The sequence below is a fragment of the Myotis yumanensis genome, unplaced genomic scaffold (assembly GCF_028538775.1).
Source record: "Myotis yumanensis isolate MYYU_CA2020_CCGP unplaced genomic scaffold, mMyoYum1.0.hap1 SCAF_16, whole genome shotgun sequence".
NCBI classification, from domain to species: Eukaryota; Metazoa; Chordata; class Mammalia; order Chiroptera; family Vespertilionidae; genus Myotis; species Myotis yumanensis.
Window position 1 is genome coordinate 24,911,214 of NW_027223767.1, and position 20,858 is coordinate 24,932,071.

The following is a 20,858-nucleotide window of genomic DNA, read 5'->3' on the forward strand; positions in this document are numbered from 1 at the left end:
AGCTCCAGCCAATGGCAACGTTTTCTGCCCATGTTCGGATATACAAAAAGGAATCATGTTCAGTTTGGTGTACCAGGGACTGAGGGGCTATTTTCTGGTTTGCTCATCCTTTTTACTTCGGCAGCACACCTGGTCTTTCTCTTCTGTTCTCTCAGTAAGGAACAGGGTGAAGCCCAAGTGTGCTCCCTATGGAGGGAGGGGCAAGTGAAACTTTTTCCAATAATTGTATCTTCTGAGCCTCAGGGCCTGAGACCTCCATGCTCCCAGAGCTGAACCAGATGATAAAGATGCTGTCAACATTTTAATGCTATGTCCATGCACATAGTGGTAGAATTGTCCAACATCCTGGAGTCTCACCTTCAAAGGTGGATGTATAGCCATGACCATGGGCTCAACCTGCCTCTCCAAACTTATCTTTTTCTACTTGAGTGAGATAAACAACAATCAATTATTAAGGCACTAGATTCTTAGGCACTGTGCTACACTTTAGAGACAATTATCTCCTTTATTTATTTCAGTAACCCTTCTCTAAGCTAGTCCCTTCTCTTTCTTCCCCTTCTGCTGCCATCACTCTAAGTCACCCTTCGCCTGCTTTATGTTTTTTCTAAGTACTTACCACCATTGTGCTAGAGGTTATTATGTATTTATTTTTATTGGGCATTACTCTCCCAAAGTAAAATGAAATGTCAGAAGAGCAGAAACTCCTGTTTTGTTTTCATGACCGCTCTATCTCTTACACCTCAAGCACATAATAGGTGCTCAATAAATATTTGTTGGTGGATAAACAAGCAAATCCATGAGTTAGGGCTGACTACCCTTTTACTGAGGAAGAAACCAAGCATTTAAAGGGAAAGTAAATTATCAAAGGCAGTGGTTCTCAACCTTGGCTGCACATTAGAATCACTTGAGAATCTTTTTAAAATCCTGATTTCTGGGCCTCATCCTCCGGAAATTCTGTTTCTTTGATATGGGGTGGGGCCACAACATTAGTAACAAAGAAACAGAATTTCCGGAGGATGAGGCCCAGAAATCAGGATTTTAAAAAGATTCCCAAGTGATTCTAATGTGCAGCCAAGGTTGAGAACCACTGACCTAAGGCAACATATTCAGGATGAGGCAGAGGGTAACCTGAGCCAGGATTTGATCCCAGGCCAGGTGATTTCAAAGACATGTCTTTTAATGCATTCTTTCCTTGCACCTATACTCTAGTAGGGCTGGGATTGGGGCAAGGCAAGTGTTGTACCTATCCCTGCAAAATTTAAGGGGGGCACAAAAAAAACCAGTAATCAAAATAAATATTTTAATGCACTATTAAAAAAAATAAAAAAATTTAACGTCAAAAAGCCATGGTGAACAAAACTTCAAAATTAAACATAAAGTATCAGTATTAGTGTTTTCCCCCTTCTGCCTCAGGCTCCCACATGGTGCAGCCCAGGACTGATCCATCTTAATTTAAAATGTTGATGTTCTCCCGACCCCTGCCTGAGCTCTAGTCACAGTTCTGTGCTGTGCTGAATCACTTATTCTTCAGGCATGTTTTTCCTCTGGGCCTTTGTGCACCTGCTCCCGGACCTGAGGATATTTGTCTCTGGACCCATTTACACTTTTGTGTGTTTGACAGGTCTCTGTTAAGCCACAGTAGATGGGTCACGTACCACTGTGTGGCATCTCTCACGCACGTTCTGACTCCACAGATTCCGACTTCCCCATCTTGCTGAACAATGGCCATAGGGAAGCGGGTGTTGGCATCACTCCAGCCACCAGGGCAGAGTGTCAGAACCACTGTCCACATTGCCACGCTCTTCAATTATTGCACTGTTTCATTGCCTTTCCCTTGTTATTTTGTGAACGTCAGTGGGAAGCAGAAAAATGAAAGAGCTGAGTCTAGAAGTGTAAGTCTTACAATCTAATCGGATTGAATCAGAAATGGAAACCATTTGACATGCCAAAAGCATGCTTCCTCAGCCTCCACCAGAGGCTTGCTGCCCTGTCTACCCACAGCATGTCCACATGCGGAAGAACAGGATTAGAGAATGTGTGAGAAATGCTAAAGACATATTATCAAAGAGTGTGTCAAAAGGCGGTTTACTCAGGTTTTGATGCTTAATTTTTTTTTGGTTCTGAGAACATCTTTGCAATGTTGTTATAATTATTAATCTAGAATTGACTCAATGCCAGGCTCTTTACATTTAGAACTCGTATAATCCTCATAACAATTCTAGGAGGTAAGCACTTATATTACCTGTCTTGTCTATTATATGCGAGGAAACTGAGGCACAGAGAAGCCTAGTAAACTTGCCCAGGGTCACAAAATTAGCTAGCGAGTGTCAGAGACAGAATGTGAACCCAGAGAGTCTGACTCCAGCATCCCAGCTTTTCGTATACCAAACCTCTTATATGATATGTAGTCTATTGCACTTCATGCATTTTTACATTTGCACATATTCACTTATTTTTGTTCTTAATTCCATAGCATTACATCCAGAAGTAAGTCACTTGCCCAGGAGCCTCTTGCACCTTTGTTGGCCCCAATCCTAGCCTTTGCCAAGGCCCAAAGGAAAAGCGACCTTTCCACGTTGCCTTCACTGACATGCCACAAGCACTCTGTCCTTCCCGGAACGCCCCCCAGCATTTCTCTCTCCATCTCTGAAAGCACTTGATTGTCCTTTCACTCTAACACATGGGATCTCCCTTAATCGATTGTGTGGATTCCCTCTTTGCATGAGCAGAACAGACAGTAGCGAGTGCAGGCTGAAGTGGGGACAGAGGAGTGGGATCTTCCCGGGACAGGTGGCCTCACAGCTCCTGGGAGACCTAAGGATGCTGTGGGTTTCCCATGGCCTTCCCATACAGTGGATGGGAAGCAGCATAAAGTGCTGTATAAACATGGAGGAAGTGAAGGCACTACCTCCTGAAGAGCATAGCAGGAAGTGACTAACCAGAGAGTCCTGTTGCAGAGATGACCCTTCGGGGACACCAACAAGGTGTGTCATTCACGTGGTGGGATGAGCACCAGGTTAGTTCCAGGAAATTCCACCTTCAAGTCTCAACCAGACCTAGGAAGCCTGGAGGTGGGGAAGGCAGCTTTGTATGTAACTGTATGTAAAATATGGACGACGACTCATGGGGTTGTTGAGGCAGCGGATGAAAGGAGGTGTGAAAAGGCTTCATAAGCTCTAAAGCAATGAGGGGCGAGGAAGTGAGTGCATTTTCCCTGGGTGGGTTTCCTCATGCCAATCCGTGTCTCGCATCCTTCAAAGCCCAACTGTGTTGGACGCTCTGCTTTACCCTTAGGTCCTGCCTCCATCCTTTCCCACCTGCCTCTGCTCTGTGAGGCTGATCCTTATGCTCATCGTCAGCTTCCCTGCTCTGGCCTCTGGTTGGGTGTAGTCAGTGGGGTCCCTGGCAGGAGACTGGAGCAAGGAAGAGGCATGAGGCCAGGGAATTTATCCCATCGTCTCCCACTCTCACTTCTAGGGTCACTGTGTCCCTCAACTGAGGTGACTCCTCCCCTGAAGGCAGTCCTCTGTACCTGGCACTGTCCTTCACTTGTCCTCATAGGTCTAAGGACAGTGACAGCCAGTGCTGGGCACTGCACTCTTCCTGTGCTTTCTCTCCACCCTGCACACACCTACGTGCACAGTCCCTCCACTAGACCCTCCCCAAGTTACCCTAATGTGTGCTGTCATTTCCTACTGGGACCCTTGTGGATTCACCTGCTTAAGGGCTTACCTTGTGCATGAACGACACAGGAGAATGTGTGTCTAGGTGTTCAGTGCCTCACTCAGCCTAGGAGTTCAGAGGCTGCTGTTTCTCCTGCTCCTCCTCCTATCAGCTCTGTTCTACTGGGCCAGGAATCCAATGATTGCTTTTAATGAGCAAAATTGCAGACTCAGAGCACAGTACAAGCTCTGTGCCAGTATCAGCTGGCGGGGGCCCAATAGAAAAGGCTGTAGCAGCCCCCTAGTTAGAGAGCCTTGATGGCACAGGACCCAGGAGAGCTCCCAGATCCTATCACATGGCCCGACAAGCCCCCTTTCAAGAACTGCTCTGCAGCGCTTCTTGGTTCTTCCAGATTCTCCTGACACACAGAGCCCTGCTGGAGGGTCTAAGTGATTTCTCAGCAATGAAGACTGTAGGCAGGAGAGATTCGTGTTATTCATAGGCTGCCCCCCACGGATGTGTTCTGAATCCTCCGAACAGCCCATTGCAGCCTCCCTGCAGTTGGCTCTTTAATTTTTAAAGTGTTTGAATTCTTTACCAAGTTTATAGCTTCGGTGTCTGCACACATTCGTTATATACATGATTGCTGAAGCCTCAATTTCTGCTCCCAAGAAACTCCAGCTCTGTATGTGTGGGGCTGACTGTCAGGGGCTGGGCTGGGAAGAGCAGTGAGGTGCTGAGGTGGTTGATATTTGGCGGGGGGGGGGGGGGGGGGGGGGGCGGTCGACGGATTCTTCTTGAGACATCTTGCAAAATCAGCTCCATGCAAATAAAGGCAGTAGCCAGGAGCTCTGTTTAAATGTTTGATGCTAATAACACTTAGGAAAAGGAGTCACGAGGGAGACACAGGCAATTGTAAACCAGTGCAACCCCAGAAGGACCACACGGGACGGAAGGAGAAGAGAACTAGCAACTGATCAGGTGCCTACTGGGTACAAGGCCTTGTGCTAGATCAGCGGTTCTCAACCTGTGGGTCGCAATCCCTTTGGGGGTCGAACAACCCTTTCACAGGGGTCGCCTAAGACCATCGGAAAACACATCTATAATTACATATTGTTTTTGTGATTCATCACTATGCTTTAATTATGTTCCATTTGTAACAATGAAAATACATCCTGCATATCAGCTATTTACATTACGATTCATAACAGTAGCAAAATTACAGTTATGAAGTAGCAAAGAAAATAATGTTATGGTTGGGGGTCACCACAACATGAGGAACTGTATTAAAGAGTCGCGGCATTAGGAAGGTTGAGAACCACTGTGCTAGATGCTTTCATTGGCAGGTTGGCATTCCCATTCTCACAGCGGCCCAGTGAAGTCATTGCCATTATCACTCCAACTTCACAAGGGACAGCATTTCCTGGCAGATTCTGGTTCCATTTCCAAGGACATTTGTAAAATCTGCATTGATAGACAGTCCTCCTGACCATGACCATGAGACAACCAACCTTACATCTCACTTACATTTTTAGGCTCCAGAGACAGAAAACAAGGATCCTATCACTGGAGAGAAGTTTTGAACAACTGAAGGAAGAAGATGCAGTGTGAGCTACGCAACAGCGGAATGCGTGGCGTCGGTGAGAAGTGAGTTTCCTGCTGCTAGAGGCAATCAAGCAGTATGGGTCTTCTCTAGAAATGACTCGTGCTCTGGACAGAGGCTGGATGATTCCGAAGGCCTTTTCAGTTCTGAGATCCAAGATTTTGTGAGCGACAGTGGCAGAGCAACCTGCCTCTGGGGAGGTTCTGGGGTGGTAACACCTACCCTCTCACAGGGAGAGCTGCTGAACTCAGGCAATCTGGAGTCAGACAGGTTTGATTCCTCTTCCCCTCCATTAGCGTTTCTACCGGAAGGTGCCATGAAGTGTTTTGGGTTTCCGGCTCTCCACTTTGGCATTAGCAGGCTGCCCATTCTCATTGGTGGGTCCCAGTGATGCCAACACCCTGGAGGTCAGGAGAAACCAAGGCACCCAGTCCTCCTCCTATCAACATCCTTCCCCTCCAACATGACGCAGAGTAAGAGCTTAGTTTTCAACAGCCTTTGATGTGTTGTTAAGCCTTTACCCTCAGGATTATTTCTTGTTCTTCCTCTCTTTCTTGTTCTCCCAACTTTCAACCAGCTGATTAAAATTCCAGTTCAATTGAAATACTCTTTCAAATCGGGCCATTCAGAACGAAGCAAAAAGCACTGGATTCACTAGAGGTCTAGCACTTTTGATTAATCTTTAATTAATATGTCACTTTAATTTTCAATGCTACTTTTAAGACACAGAGAGCTATGTTGAAACCTCAAACTCGTTATCTTATCATTTTCAAAGGCAGGATTGTGCCAGAGAATAAAATAAGAGTGCTGGGTAGTCACTGCTTCCTGGAAGTCTACTTTGTAAAAATCTGCCCTGATAAATAGTGGTATATACATTCCCCCCAAAATGTAAATACACTTTAACAGTTGTTAAACAACTGTTAAAGTGTATACACATACACTTTAGCTCAATTTTGAAAATGAAATTTATTTTAATAAACACTGCCTTTATAATTATTCTAAGTGTGTATACACTTTTTGAGGAATATATATATATATACATATATATATACATATATATATACATATATATATATACACATATACATATATATATAATAGTCCTCAAACGTTTAGAAAAATATATATATATTCTAAATATTCTAAAAAGATAAAATAAATAAAAGATCTAACAAGAATTAGCTGGGAGAACATTATTGTAATACAAGATAAAATAATATTGTGGCATGTTAACAGTAATTTATCTTTGTTATTTATCCTAATCATTTTATGTTTTTATTGGTGTGCTACATTGCTGAAAATGTGGTTTCTAATTCAATTTCCACCGCAGAGCACAGAGAAGCCACTGGAGGCACCACAATGATGAAGGAAGAGCCACGATAAGACCACAGAAAAGGATGCAAAGATGATTTATGCAACTTTCTTCTTCTGTTTGCAGTTCATTAAGTCACTGTCTTCTCGCAGTGACCAAGTGAAAATTAAAGTACTTCAGAGGAGAGCTTGGGGTTCGGCATCATTAGAGGAAGAGAAATGGGTGCCTCGATGAACTTGACTGCAGAAATCTATAGAGCACAGCTTAATCAGCCTCCACATTGATCTCAGATGCTCAGAGGCAGGCTTCAGACTGAACACATCTCTTCAATGCACATTCTTTCCCGTTGAAACACAGCATAGGATGCATGAGAACGACTTAGAGGTTATCCCAGGCTTCGATTTCATCATGTGAGATCACACGTAGCACTTTCCAGGTCTTCATGGAAAAAGGGGAAGAGAACAGATGCTTCTCCTGGAGCTGCCTCCTTCCTCGGATGCTCTGCTCATGCTCCTGAAAAGCCCCATCGGTGCAGTAACGATCATTCAGAAGAAAGGGATCCTGCTTGCTGTCCAGGTGATCAGTATACAGTTGGGCCACGCATGTGTCACTTCCTTTTCAAGCGCAGATTCAGAGAGACTAGCAGCATCTATGTCCATGGGCTGGCCAGAAGCTGTGAGCAGCATCCTTTCCTGTAGCCATACATCATCTCCCATCCTCATGGGGGGAGGGGTAGCTGCTCACAAGGCAGGTAGCCAAGGCAGGTAGCCAAGGCCCGAAGGCTTTGGTGTCAGACAAGCTGGGCCTGGAATCCTTGCTTCTCCGCTTACTGTGAGTCCCTGAGCAAGTTACTTTAAATTAGTTGAGCTCCAGATTCCTCAACTGCTAAAAGGGGCTGATAAAACATATCACATATGGTTTTTCAGGAAATTAAAGGTCGTCGTTGTTGGGACGGAAGGTAATGGCAGGCATCTCACTGTCCTGCAAAAGCTTCAATTGGGGAAATTCACAAGCAGAAATTTACTAGCAAGACTAGTCCCCCATTCTCTCCTCTGCCACAGGGACACGTTGGCTGGACACAGTGTGAAGCTCTGCTCTGGAAATGGGTCCCACCCCTCTGATACCCTATCCTTTTATAGGCAAAGTGGGAGAGAGGTCTCAAAATAGTGCCAAAAACAATGTGGTCTTGTGCCGCAGTGTCTCAAGAGAGTTGTAGATAAGCATTGTGCAGCTGGACATTGGGTTCTCAGGGGGTGTTTATTCCTGGGATGATGTCAGCTCCAACTTGCGTGGAGTCTAACTAAGCCCCTCTCCGGGGAAGAGAAAACAGTCAATCACCCGGAGTAACAAGTGCTGGAGACATAGAGGCTCTTAGAAGAGAAGGTGGCGAGGTTGAACCTGGGTTGAGGCTGCGCCTTGGACTACATGGTTGAGAGGAGAGGTCACTTCCCTTTGATGATCTATTTTGTGAGTCAAGGTTTACCTCGGGTCCCCTCAGAAGTGGAACTGTGGCCTGTCCCTTCCCACCTGCTCTCAGGCTCCCTCCTCTGCCACACCAGGAGTCCAGGACCAGCACTGAAATCAAACTAACACGAGGCAAGATGTGATTAGGTTCCTGAGGAAGGCGTTTTTGTTGTCGTTATCTTTCAATTCAATAAAATAAGCATTCACTTTGTACCTCCTAGGCGCCAGGGAATGTAACAGTGGGAGGGGGTTACCCACAACAATAACTCCTAATAGTTATTGAGTTTTACTGCCTGCAGGCAGTACTCTAAGTACTTTATGAATTTTATATAAAAATATATCAAACATATAATACCTGCCTTGGAGTTGGGTGGAGAATCGGCCACTTAGCCAACTGAATGGGCAATGCTAGCATTAAGTGCCATAAGGGTGTAAAAGACAGAATGCTACTGGAGCATAGAGAAGGGCTGTGAGGAAGGTAAGAGGGGACATTGGAGCTACAAGGGTCAGGATTAGCCGGGTAGAAGAGGGATGGGAGGAAGAGCACAAACAAAGCCATGATGCTTTGAGAATGATGGTGATCAAACCCAAGGAGGAAGGAAAAGAGGAGGAGGAGTAGAAAGGAAAAAAGCGAAATAAGATGTAAGAGACTTAGACTCCCAGGCACCATCAACACAACTCTCATGCAGGTTTTCAACACATATATTTCTGTTATTGACTTAAAAGGGACCGCAAGAAGCAAACAGGAACACGACAGACTTTGTTGGCATTGCCAAAAAGCAAGGCATCCTTTCTCTAGTCTGCAGGTTGGCTTTCCTTCTCTCCCCTGTCATTCCTGCTTGCCAAGGTAAACATACCATAAAGGTAAAATGCCTTTCTGTCTGCCCAAGATCTTACAACCCCTTCGTAAATCCAGTGAGATGTTCTACGCATAAGCACCTTGAAAAAGGTACCAGAATCTAGCACACGGGCAAAGCTGATGCTGTAAAGAAGTCGGGTCCCCTGGGTTCCTTCTTTGCAGTCAGAGCTCACAGGACAGAGACCGACATGGAGAGGTGGTTGAAGGGCAGAGATGAGGCAGCACAAAGACAGGGCACATGTCACATGAGTGACTTAGGTCTTTTCCACATTAGCCTGCAGGGTGCTCCTCAGAGTACCCATTCCCAGTAGGTAGTGAAACACTCAGAATGGAGAAAAATTCATCGGTTCAGTTCATTCATCATGTGCAGTGCCTGTGGACACCATGGTCAAGGATCTGCCACTGTATCAGGAACATGGACATGCAACAAATAATAGTATATTATGTGTGCGGGATGGTATGAAAGTGTGGGGACACAAAGCAGTGAGATAACTTGTGGGGTGAGGATTGACAGGGAGAGTTACAGGTGCAGGAAATCCTCCTCAAAGGTGAACATACTTGAGTATGCGAGAGAAGGAGGAGCCATTTTATGTTTTCATTCTCATTGTATATATTTAGTTCCTTCCATTGGAGGGTGTTACCCAGGGAGTAAAATACCCAGGGCAATGAAGGAAGGAAGGGGGATGTGAGGCTGGGAGAAGAGGTGGGAAGTGAAATATTGTGTGAACACATTTATGATGTCATAAGAAATGGAACATAGCCCTGGCCAGTGTGGCTCAGGGCATTGTCCCATGCAACAAGAGATTGCCGGTTTAATACCCAGTCAGGGCACATGCCTGGCTTGCGAGCTGGTCCCCTGCAGGGGGCGTGCAGGAGGCAGCTGATCAATGTTCCTCTCACATTGATGTTTCCCTCTCTCCCTCTCCCTCTCTCTCTCTTACAAAAAAAGAAATGAAACAATTCTGGGTTGAAGTCAGATGCCTGTCTCTCTCTCTCTCTCTCTCTCTCTCTCTCTCTCTCTCTCTCTCTCTTTTTCTCTCTCTCTCTCTCTCTCACACACACACACACACACACACACACACACACACTTAGGGAGAAAGTCAGTGAACAGATTCAGGTTAGAGCTGTATGAGGTCCAAGTCCTCAGGAAAATTCTTCAAGGAAGAATCATTGAAAGCAGAATAGGGTGAGAAGACCTTAGTAAAACTTTTCTTTGCAAGTTGAGTTTCTAGAAAATATGTGTCCTCTTTTAGCATTATCATAGCACCTGACATGGAGAGGACCTTTCTCTATAAAGTCAACTGGGGTGAGGACAGGAATGCAAACATTGGGCAGATGCTATGTATATGTAAAATTTCATTTATTTATTATGACATCCTATAATGTTCAGTATGAAAGGCTAGAAATATATATATATATATATATGTGTGTGTGTGTGTGTATATATATATATACGTATATATATATATATATTTTGATTTTAGAGAGGAAGAAAAAGGGAGAGAGAGATAGAAACATCAATGATGAGAGAGAATCATTGGTTGGCTGCCTCCTGAGTGCCCCCTACTGGGGATCAAGCTTGCAACCTGTGCATGTGTCCTTGACTGGAATTGAACCATGACCTCCTGGTTCAGTGATGGCGAACCTATGACACGCGAACTCATTTTTTTGGTTGATTTTTCTTTGTTAAATGGCATTTAAATATATAAAATAAATATCAAAAATATAAGTCTTTGTTTTACTATGGTTGCAAATATCAAAAAATTTCTATATGTGACACGGCACCAGAGTTAAGGTAGGGTTTTTCAAAATGCTGACACGCCGAGCTCAAAAGGCTCGCCATCACTGTCCTGGTTCATAAGTTGACGCTCAACCAATGAGCCACGAGGGCGGGACAGTGATTTGGACTTTTAAAATATTTTGCCTAAGGTCATGCAACTGATATAAGTCAGGCCTCTTTGTTCCAATGTGTAAGTTTTGTCCACTATAGAATGCTGCCCTGAAAGCATTAGCCAACACCATTACTTTAACAGACAGGATTAAGACTGTCATTATTTCATTGTTATTGAAGGCTTTCCATTGTTTACAACTTCCAATTTTTTTTTTTTTGAGTTTAGTCCACAGGAGGCTAGATTTTTGGAGATCCTAGCCAGCTAATTATCTAACAGACATGCAATATAACACCTGCTCTTCAAGTTATTATTTCTTCTCTCCTGGTCAAGGACTAATTTGGATGATTAAAGAATATGTATATTCTCAGACTCTGAAACCCTTCAAGAGATATTTACCACCACTGACTTAAAAATTGAAATGCAAGTTTCTTGAATCATCTTATCTTATCAAAGTATAATGAACCACTGTGCTTAAAACATGTATGAAGAAGGTGCTGCAGGTATTACCATCTTCATCTTACATCCATCCATCTATTCATTCATTTTATAAATATTTATTCACAGATTTTAAAATTCTAAGCTCCAGAGAGATAGTTGATAAACCTCCTAGTCTTCTAAGTTAATGAAAGGCTAGAATCTGGGCTTCTGGGATCTGAATTTGGGCATTTTCTCACTAAATTGTCTTGCCTGCATCTCAATTGTAGTCTAGGCCCTTTGGATACACATTCTTGATGTACTGGCTGATTTATTCTATTGTAGGAAAGATCTTGGTAGAACCAGTACCTCTTAAATCAACTCCCACTTGCCTCCAAACCGCCGTGGAAATGTGGCTGTTAGTAATCTGTTGCTTCAGAACTCCTGAGAACTGCCACCAAGTGGCTTGTGCACTAACTCAGTGACAGGGGATGGGACTGCTTAATTGCCAGGAGGAGCTGAATGCATTTATTGCTCAGAGTGAAAGAGCCTTGTTTCTTATTTTCTTTAAAGACTGACAATTACTTTCTGGAATGACTTGATGCATTATCAAAACTTTCATAGAAATTCAATGAAGCATTCCGTAACAGAGCAAGTCACCCCCCTATCTTTAGACAGAGAACATTTCTACAGACACACCCTGCACTTCTCAGACAGAAGATGGTTGGAAAACACAATTCTGCTCAAGCCAGTCTATGGACAAGCTCTCTGGCACCTTCTGTGGCCTTGCTCCTGCCTGACCCATCTCCACTTTCCCCATCAAAGGCGGGATCCCTCTTGCCCATCCATCACCATTGTGCCCTGTATAGACCTCGATGAATAATAAAGTTATCTTGTTTTCATGTCTTGATTTTTTTTTAGCCCCTACTAAATTGTGTCTTTTCTAAAGCAGAACTCTTTTTGTATTAACATTTGGAACCTTGATACCCAACACAGTGCCTGGCACAACAGCAGGCATTCAAAAAACGTTTGTTGGAGGAAGACACACTGTATGAAATCAGGGATTCACAGTCCTTGGTTAATTATGCATTCATTGTTTTTGTTCTGTTAAATTTTAAAAGGGGACACCCTTTTTATTAAACGTCTACACTTTACTCTCTTCCTTTCCGAATTCTAATAAAAAAACACAAACTTTTGTTTCTGCTTATGTACAAAACAAAGAAAATGATTAAAGCATCACTTTTGTGATAGGAAAGAAAGGGCAAAGTTTCACCATAAACAAAGGAAACTGTACCTGGAGGAAAGAAGTCAAAGGGGCACTCACTCTGGTCTGGGGCCAGGCCATCCCAACGTGAACCCTGATCCGAGCCCTTCTTGGGGAGGGTTTCCAAAGCGAACCTGCCTGGGGGGCCCAGGAAGCAGCCTTCTTAACTGCTGAAGTAACAAACAGAGCGAAAGCCCTAATGATCGCAACAACATAAATCAATCTATTTTAAACACCATTTGGGCTTTCTGCAGCTGTCTGTCCACTCCCTCCCCAGGTTCTCTTTATCAAGAGGGGGTCCTCATCGTCCCTGGAGCTGTAGGCGAGGTCCAACTGTGTCCACCCCATCACGACCAGGTAGAGCAGCCCGTAACCCACCAAGAGGGTGAGGATCACCTCTATCTGCTCCGCCAGGTCCTTGACGATGCTGTGGGGCCGGGCCGGGTAGGACCACTGGCCAAGGCAGTGGCTCAAGCAAGCCTCCTCAGAGAGGTAGTTGTTTTTATTACCCCAGCACCCTCCATAGATAAATCGATCACAGGAGTTGTTCTTGGCATCAAAGTACCAGCGTGGGAAGGATGCGTGGCAAGGCCCGGTGGCCACGTTGGCAGCGAAGTATTCTTCGTAGTTGAAAATATCGCTGGAGGGGCCATCAGAACCCTGACTTCTGGGGACACTCGGGCCAGAGGAATCTGCCGGGCTGCTGCTGGTGGCCGCATCGTCCATGGCGTGCCCTGGGATATCAGCACACTTCTGCAGACACTTCTCCTTGGTCAGGTAGTTATTCCGTTCCTTCCGCAGCCTCCATATACAAACTGCTGGCAGGAGCAGCAGGTGGCATTGTGCCACCACCTGTGGAGGGAGGCCAGGCATCTCCCCACCACCTTTGGAACTCGGCAAAAGTCGTGGATGTCGCGCTCTCCATGGCCCCAAAGAGGAGCAGAGATGCCAGGAGGGAGAGGAGCACCCTGCACCATCTTGGCCCACAGAGCAGCGCCATGATGGGCTCCACTGGGTCTCAAGTTCAGGTTTCAAGTTCAGGTGCAGATGGATGCTCGCTTCAAGTCTCCAAAAGCCCCTCTGGTGCCTGGACTCTGCCTCCTCTGCCCACAATGCGGGAGAATGGCCTCACTGGCCCCTTTGCCCCCAGTGACTCTCAGTGACTCTCCACCACTCAGAATGGAGCCAAGGGTCCCACCCAATCAATGCTCAGTGGGGGCTGGAGCCAGTGGCTGCCTGGGAGGAGCTAGTGCAGGGGGCAGTTACCCTGTGGGGAGGGGGCGGGGCGCACAGAGAGCAGGCGCCTGGCTCATTATTGACTAAAAGAAGCAACAAGCAACAGGCTTTACATATACCCAGTGCTTTCCTCCCACGCACAGAGCTCTGTGGTCAAAAGGCTCTACCTGACAGAAGCGGTAAGTAGACATTTCAGTGATGTGAAAGAAAAGCATGGGATGGCTCCTCAGATATTAGGTCAGTCCCCAGGCTGGTCCAAGCACTAGCTGATGACTAGGTATGAAAGGAAGGACAGGGTCCTGGAGGAACTTAGCAGATTGGCAGGAAGAGGCTGGCCTATTATTAGGTAACTAAAGAAAACCAAGGGCCAAATCAACAAAGGACAAGTGCTGGTGAGGATGTGGAGAAAAAGGAACCCTCCTGCACTGCTGGTGGGAATGCAGACTGGTGCAGCCACTGTGGAGCACAGTATGGAATATCCTCAAAAAACTAAAAATGGAACTCCCATTTGACCCAGTGATCCCACTCCTAGGACTATATCCCAAGAAACTAGAAACACCAATCAGAAAGGAAATATGCATCCCTATGTTCATAGCAGCACAATTTGCAATAGCTAAGATTTGGAAGCAGCCTAAGTGCCCATCAGCAGATGAGTGGATTAAAAAACTGTGGTACATCTACACAATGGAATACTATGCCGCTATAAAAAAGAAGGAACTTTTAACATTTGCAACAACATGGATGGAACTGGAGAACATTAGGCTAAGCGAAATAAGCCAGTCGGAGAAAGATAAATATCACATGATCTCACTCATATGTGGGATATGATGATCAACATAATTTGATGAGCAAGAATAGATTGATCTAAAGACAAATGGTAGGGGAGGGGGGGTAGAGAGCAACCAAAGGATCTGTATGCATGCATATTAGCATAACCAATGGACACAGACACTGGGGCGGTGGGAGCTTGCTCGGGGTGTGAATGGCTGGGTGGGGAAGGGGGGAGGGAGGTCAATTGGGGAAAAAGGAGACATATGTAAAACTTTAGACAATAAAAGAAAATGAGAGAAAGTAAAAAAAAAAAAACACACCAAGGGCCTAAATGGAAAGGAAGACTGAAACTCAGAAAACTTTGAAAACATGTATACAAATACAACTCTGGTAGAGGAATCCACATGCAAATCAATTCTGGGAATTAGCAACACAAGCACTGGATGAGCAGTGGGGTCCTTAGCATGTAGATGAAGTGTTCTGGTCAGACGGGGTGGGAGGGGCCTGGCCTCTACTGGGTAACTTATTCCTCACACTGACCCCAGAAAGTAAGCACTGGCCTCCTTGTACAGATACCAACTTGGGACCGAGGAGATAACCAGCAGCTTTGGCATCTGGCAGAGATGGATCTGGGGTCCATTACTTAACTGTGTGGCCTTGGACAAATTGTGGCAAGCCTCAGGATTTTCACCTGTAATCGGGGCGGACAACAGCACCCACCTCACTGGTGAGGCTGGGAAGGCACTAATTAGCAGCACAGTGTTCAACATAGAACCCACGAAGGGTTGACTCTTTCTTTAGTTCAAGACCACACAGCCAGGGCCAAGGCAGGCTTCTCCCCACCCCTCAGCCCCCTCCCGCCAGTCTTCTTCATTCCAAAGCTCATGCTCTTACACGCTCTCTGCCTTTCTGGGCAAAATGAGTGATTTGACATTAACTGGGTAGCTGATATGGTCCAAAAGGCAGAATACAACTCTTGTGATCACATTATTTAGGCATCTCTGTCCCAACTTGAACTGTGAACCCAATCTTATCTATCTACCTACCTATCTCTCTCTCTCTCTCTCTCTCTCTCTCTATATATATATATATATATCCTATCTAATAAAAGACAAAAAGGGTAATTGACTGTACCTTCGCTATGCTTCCCATTGGCTAATCAGGGTGATATGCAAATTAACCACCAACAAAGATGGCAGTTAATTTGCATATGTAGGCTCCAAGCGGTGGAGCGAAGCCAAACGTACCTGAAGCCGGCCAAGCAGCAAGGCCTCACGCCCCCGGGATCAGCGGAGCCGCGAGGCCTCACAGCCCCAGGATCAGCAGAGCCGAGAGGCCTCACAGCCCCGGATCAGCGGAGCTGCGAGGCCTCACGGCCCCGGGATCAGCAGAGCCGTGAAGCCTGACGGCTGGGGGGTGGGGTGGGGGGGCTCTGGCCAGAGCCCAGCCAGAGCGAAGGCCTGGGTCCCGGGTGCCAGAGGAAAACTGGTGCCAGCAGCCAAGGGAAGGGAAGGCCTATTGCACGAATCTCTTCGTGCATCAGGCATCTAGTATTTACATAAATATAAATAAAATAATTCCTTGTGGCTATAATAATAAAAATGAATAATGAGCTAGTAAAGGACAGATAAAGGGAGGAGTAAATTAGAGCTCTTTCCTATGTTTTTGATGTTGGAGAGTAATTCTACACCTGAAGACAGGAGGATGACTTTAGTTTGGGACCTGCTGTGTCGGAGTTCCTGGAGATCATACAAGTAGAGGAAACTACCAATGGGAAAGACCTCCCAAAGGCATTGTCAACAGGAACAGACTACAATCGGGACAAGGCAGGAGTTTTTGAGCAAGGAGGCAAAACATCAGTACCACAGTGCAAAAATGTATGGCGATTACTCCAGATTCCTTAAACAACACAGATCAACACCGAAACCAAAGCAGCAGCAGAGGCAGGCCTTGGGGAGAATGAACTCACAGTTTATGTCAAGAAACAGAATGCGAAACAGGGCTGGGCCCACTTCATGAGACCCATGTGGCTGCTTGGAAGCAGAACTGAAGTCAAATTTGAAGGCCTCAGTGAGAGCAGTAGAGACAGATGGTAATGGCCTTCACTCTCAGCAGCCAGGCTCCTGCTCGCCTGGAGAGGACCAGATTCTATGTAACACAGAGAGCCCTTGGCCTGCCCTCAGGAAGGACATGCTCTTGGTTCCCCCTCTCCTTTTCCTGCAGCTGCCTAAGCCAAGGCTTCACCCTCCCACCCCAGCACCAAGTCTTCAGTCACGTGTCATTTATATTTGCCCTCCATGGGACTTATCCGTGTGGGCAAAAGTAGGCTTACAGTTGTGAGTATGAGAAACACAGAGTTTATTCTTCTATTATTATTTAGTTATTAATGACTAGAGGCCCAGTGCACAAAATTTGTGCATGGATGGGGTCCCTAGGCCTGGCCAGCAAGCAGGACCCATCAGGTTCCCCGCCTCCCCACCTCCTCCTTCCCTCGCTCCCTCAGCACCCCACTGTCACCACCCCCTGGTGGTCAGCACACATCATAGCGATCAATCAAACTCCCGGTCTCCCAGTCAAATTCCTGAGGGGACACTTTGCATATTAGCTATATATATATATATATATATATATATATATATATATATATACCATATATATATATGGTATTATTTATTGGTATTTTTGTCTTCTTATCTTTATTATTATTATTCTTTCATCTCCTTACTTATGTATCTTTTAGGTAATGGTGGCTGGTAATTTAACCAACGACCCACCTGCAGGTCGTTTTCCATACAAACAACCAAGAAACGTGCCTTTGCCTACCCCTATATATATATACCAACAGTTGTATTTCACGGCCCCCTTTTGGGTTTCATGGCCTCCATACATACCCACGTGACTGTTATTGTCTCTAAGTCTGACTGCCTATTTTCTAAGCCACCAATGTGCACAAGAATGTACCTTCTCTGCTGGTAAACACTTTACTGAATGGTGCTCCTGGTACTGCTTCTGGTGCAGATCTGGCTCCTCTGGAGGGGAACTTCTAATGTGAGTGTGAGAACACTCATCCACAAAGAAGCCCACGTAAAGAGGTTAAAGGGCAGGATCTGTATACAAGGTTTCGTGGGGAACTGGATGAGGCCGTGGTTCATTCCACAGTGAAGAGTGGGCGCCTTGGCTAGTCTTGAAAATCACCAGGTAAATAAGGGCAGAAGCTCCCTCCAAGCAAAGGACACAGCATGGGTCGATTTATTATTTTGGCTACTATGTCAAAACACTTTGGCAGCAAGTAGCAGAAAACCTGGACTCGACCAGCTTAAATGTAAGGAGATTTGTTATCTCATAGCGCAAGCTGTCCATGGGTAGGCAAGGCTCCAGGCAGGGTACAGCAGGGCTCTGACCCCACTTCACTGTCACCCTACCTTCCTTTGTGGGGTTTTGCTTCATCAGCGGTTCCAGACATCACAGGCAGGCATGCCCGTGACTAGGGAAAGAGAAGGGGCTGCCCCTTTTTAGCAGCAAGGGAACATTTCCCTTCAGTGCCCTAATAATTTCTCATCTCACTGGCCTGAATAGGGCCATGTGTCTGGCTCTACGCCAGTCACCTTTAAGGGGTGGGAGATGACCATGGTGGTCTTACACGCCTTGGGACTCATCCCCCGGTTCCCAAGAGAGGCTACGTGAAAAAATTTAGTTCTGCATCATCGAAGAGGCAGAGAGCAGATTTTACGTGAGTAGTCAACAGAGCCTGCTGCTGCCACTCCCTGCACATAAGACTTTTTATTTTCAAAGAGAAAGAACCAAAATGAAAACAAAGCATGCTATTGTACAATAGGACCAGGCTCAGAAAGAGGATTGTTTCTGGGCAAGGAACTTTGGTGACGGCCGGAGTGACACAGTTATAAAGAAAATTTGGAGATTTCAAGAGCTGGCTGCCCATGGGCTAGCAGCTGCAGAAATATCAAAACATCTCCATGCAGCCATTAGACATGACTGGCGTGACTGAGCCCTGCCACGTCACATAACTCGGTGCTGCTCTCGCAGTGTGTGCAGTGTCAGGGATGACAGTCACTGTGTTCTGCGCTATGTGTGGTTTTGAAGGGTTGGCGAGCGGCTCCTAGATTTCCTTGTTGGAAACACATCCCTGTAAAAGATATGGCACCATCGGCATGAGACTCTCACATATGCACTTACAAAGAGCGCTAATCACTTATTTTTCATGCATCTGAAACCATTTTTGCTTTTAGTAAAAATTACATCAATAAATCAATAAGTAATTAAAATGTAAGCATTCAGTCTGAGAAGAATAACAGTATATGAAACCCTATAACCCAAAACCCTGTCTTTGACTGGCTTTCTGATTTTACACACAAACCTATGAGAGACAAACAAAAATGCATTTCTGTTGCAGAACAATGAGCAGAGTGGGGGGTGCCAATGGGTTATCTCCAGAGATTAAGCCGGAGGAATGCTTATACACAGCTTTGTTAAGTTACATACAAAGAGTAAGTACTATGACTGTATCCACTGCTGAATACCCATCGTTTTTGCACTGAAGCTGGGACTGATGGGAATACTGAGGTGGGCAGCCAAATTCACCCAGAGAAAAGTGAAGGTATAAAACCAGCTGCAGAAGAAAGAAACCATGGAGACATCTGTAGCAGCAGTCTGTTCCCTGAAGTCACTGGGTAAACTCTGGGTATTTAGCACATTCCTAGTAGATAGATTGCAAGTAGAGTGAGTTGCTATGGGAAGGAGTCATTCACTTAAAGTGAGGTGGACAGGTTATGATGTGTGTGGGCCCCTAACACTGGTTCAGGAAGCTTCACTAACTGATAACTCTCTAACCACATAGCCTTTGACTAACCTATTGCATTTGCAAGACAAGACAGACTCTTATTTATTTAGTCACTCCAATTGTCTTCAACACTGGTTCAAGACTTCATCTGGAAGGGACTTTTATTTTATACTAGAGGCTTGATGCACAAAATTTGTGCAAGAGTAGGCCTTCCTTTCCCCAGCTGCCAGCACCAGCTTCCCTCTGGCACCCGGGACCCAGGCTTCCCTTGTAGCCCCAGCTTCATCTGGAAGGTCGTCCAGAAGAACATCCAGTCTAATTAGCATATTATGCTTTTATTATTATAGATTTTTAGGTTTAAAAATATTTTATTATGGTAAGGACACTTGACATGAGATCTATCCTCTTAACACATTTTAAGTGTACAATACATTATTGTTGACTATAGACACTGTGTATAGGTTTTTGTTTGAACACCTGCTTTCAATTATTTTGGATATATACCTAGGAATGGAATGACTGGATCATATGGTAATTTTATGTTTAATTTTTTTGAGAACCCACCAAACTTTTCCACAGTGGCTGCATCATTTTTACATTCCCACCAGCAAGGCAGGAGGGTGTCAATTTTTCCCTGTCTTTCCAACACTATTTTCCTTTTTTTTTTGGATAGTAGTCATCCTAATGGGTTTGAAGTGCCATCTTATTGTGTTGCCTTTGTTTTTATTTTTTATTTTAAATCTTTATGGTTGGGAGTATTATAGATGTCCCCCCTTTTTTGGAAGGGACTTTTAAAGGACAAATTCCAGATTTCTGCTCCAGGGGAGGTTAAATGAGAATCATGCAACACTGGTTTACTTTTTTTCCCATATGAAGTCTTTTAGGAGCCAAGGCACTATCCTTTGTCCCTGTTATCTGAGACATGTGGGTCCATCTTCAATAAAAAAGTTTCTGCTGCAACTCAGGCCTAGAAACATTCTTCAGCTGTATATATCATCCTTTCCCTACTCAATATACTGAAGTGATTCCACCAATGTTATTTAACTTTTTACAGTGTTGCTTTAAAAAAGATGAAAAGATCTCTATGGTATCTTTAGCAGGATGGGGGTACAGTTGTAGAAAAATGAAAAAGTCAGAGAGTCCTGATTATCTGGGTTTTCATGACTGGAGTCTCCACAGAGTTGCCAGGTTTTAGAGAGAAGTGAAGTCCCAATTGTACCAACATACTCATTACTGAATTGACCACTTAGAAAAATCAGTCCCCATTCAAATTCAGGCCCCACTTAATGCTAGCATCTTTATCAACATCATTGCAAATCTCTAGTGGATTCTTGTAAAATGCAGTCTTATAAATATACTTTGTAAGTTGATTATAAAATAAATTTTAAAACTTTCCAAAAAATGGAAGATTTTACAAAGTTTTAAAAAAAAGAGCTGTTGAAAAACTACTGAATCACATGCAGAATTATTGGTAAACTAGAGGCCTGATGCATGAAAATTCATGCTAGAGTAGGCCTTCCTTACCCCAGCTACCAGCACTGGCTTCCCTCTGGCACCCGGGACCCGGGCTTCCTTCCTCCGG

The 20,858-nt window shown here is 45.0% G+C and overlaps 1 protein-coding gene and 1 pseudogene across 2 annotated transcripts in view; both read right to left on the minus strand.

Annotated features, from left to right (window-relative positions):
* The window catches only part of CA10 (carbonic anhydrase 10), a 364,718-nt gene that overhangs the window by 129,247 nt on the left and 214,613 nt on the right, over window positions 1-20,858 (minus strand). The gene's annotated exons all lie outside the window — the stretch shown is intronic.
* LOC138994601 (kunitz-type protease inhibitor 2 pseudogene) lies at window positions 12,700-13,471 on the minus strand (annotated as a pseudogene).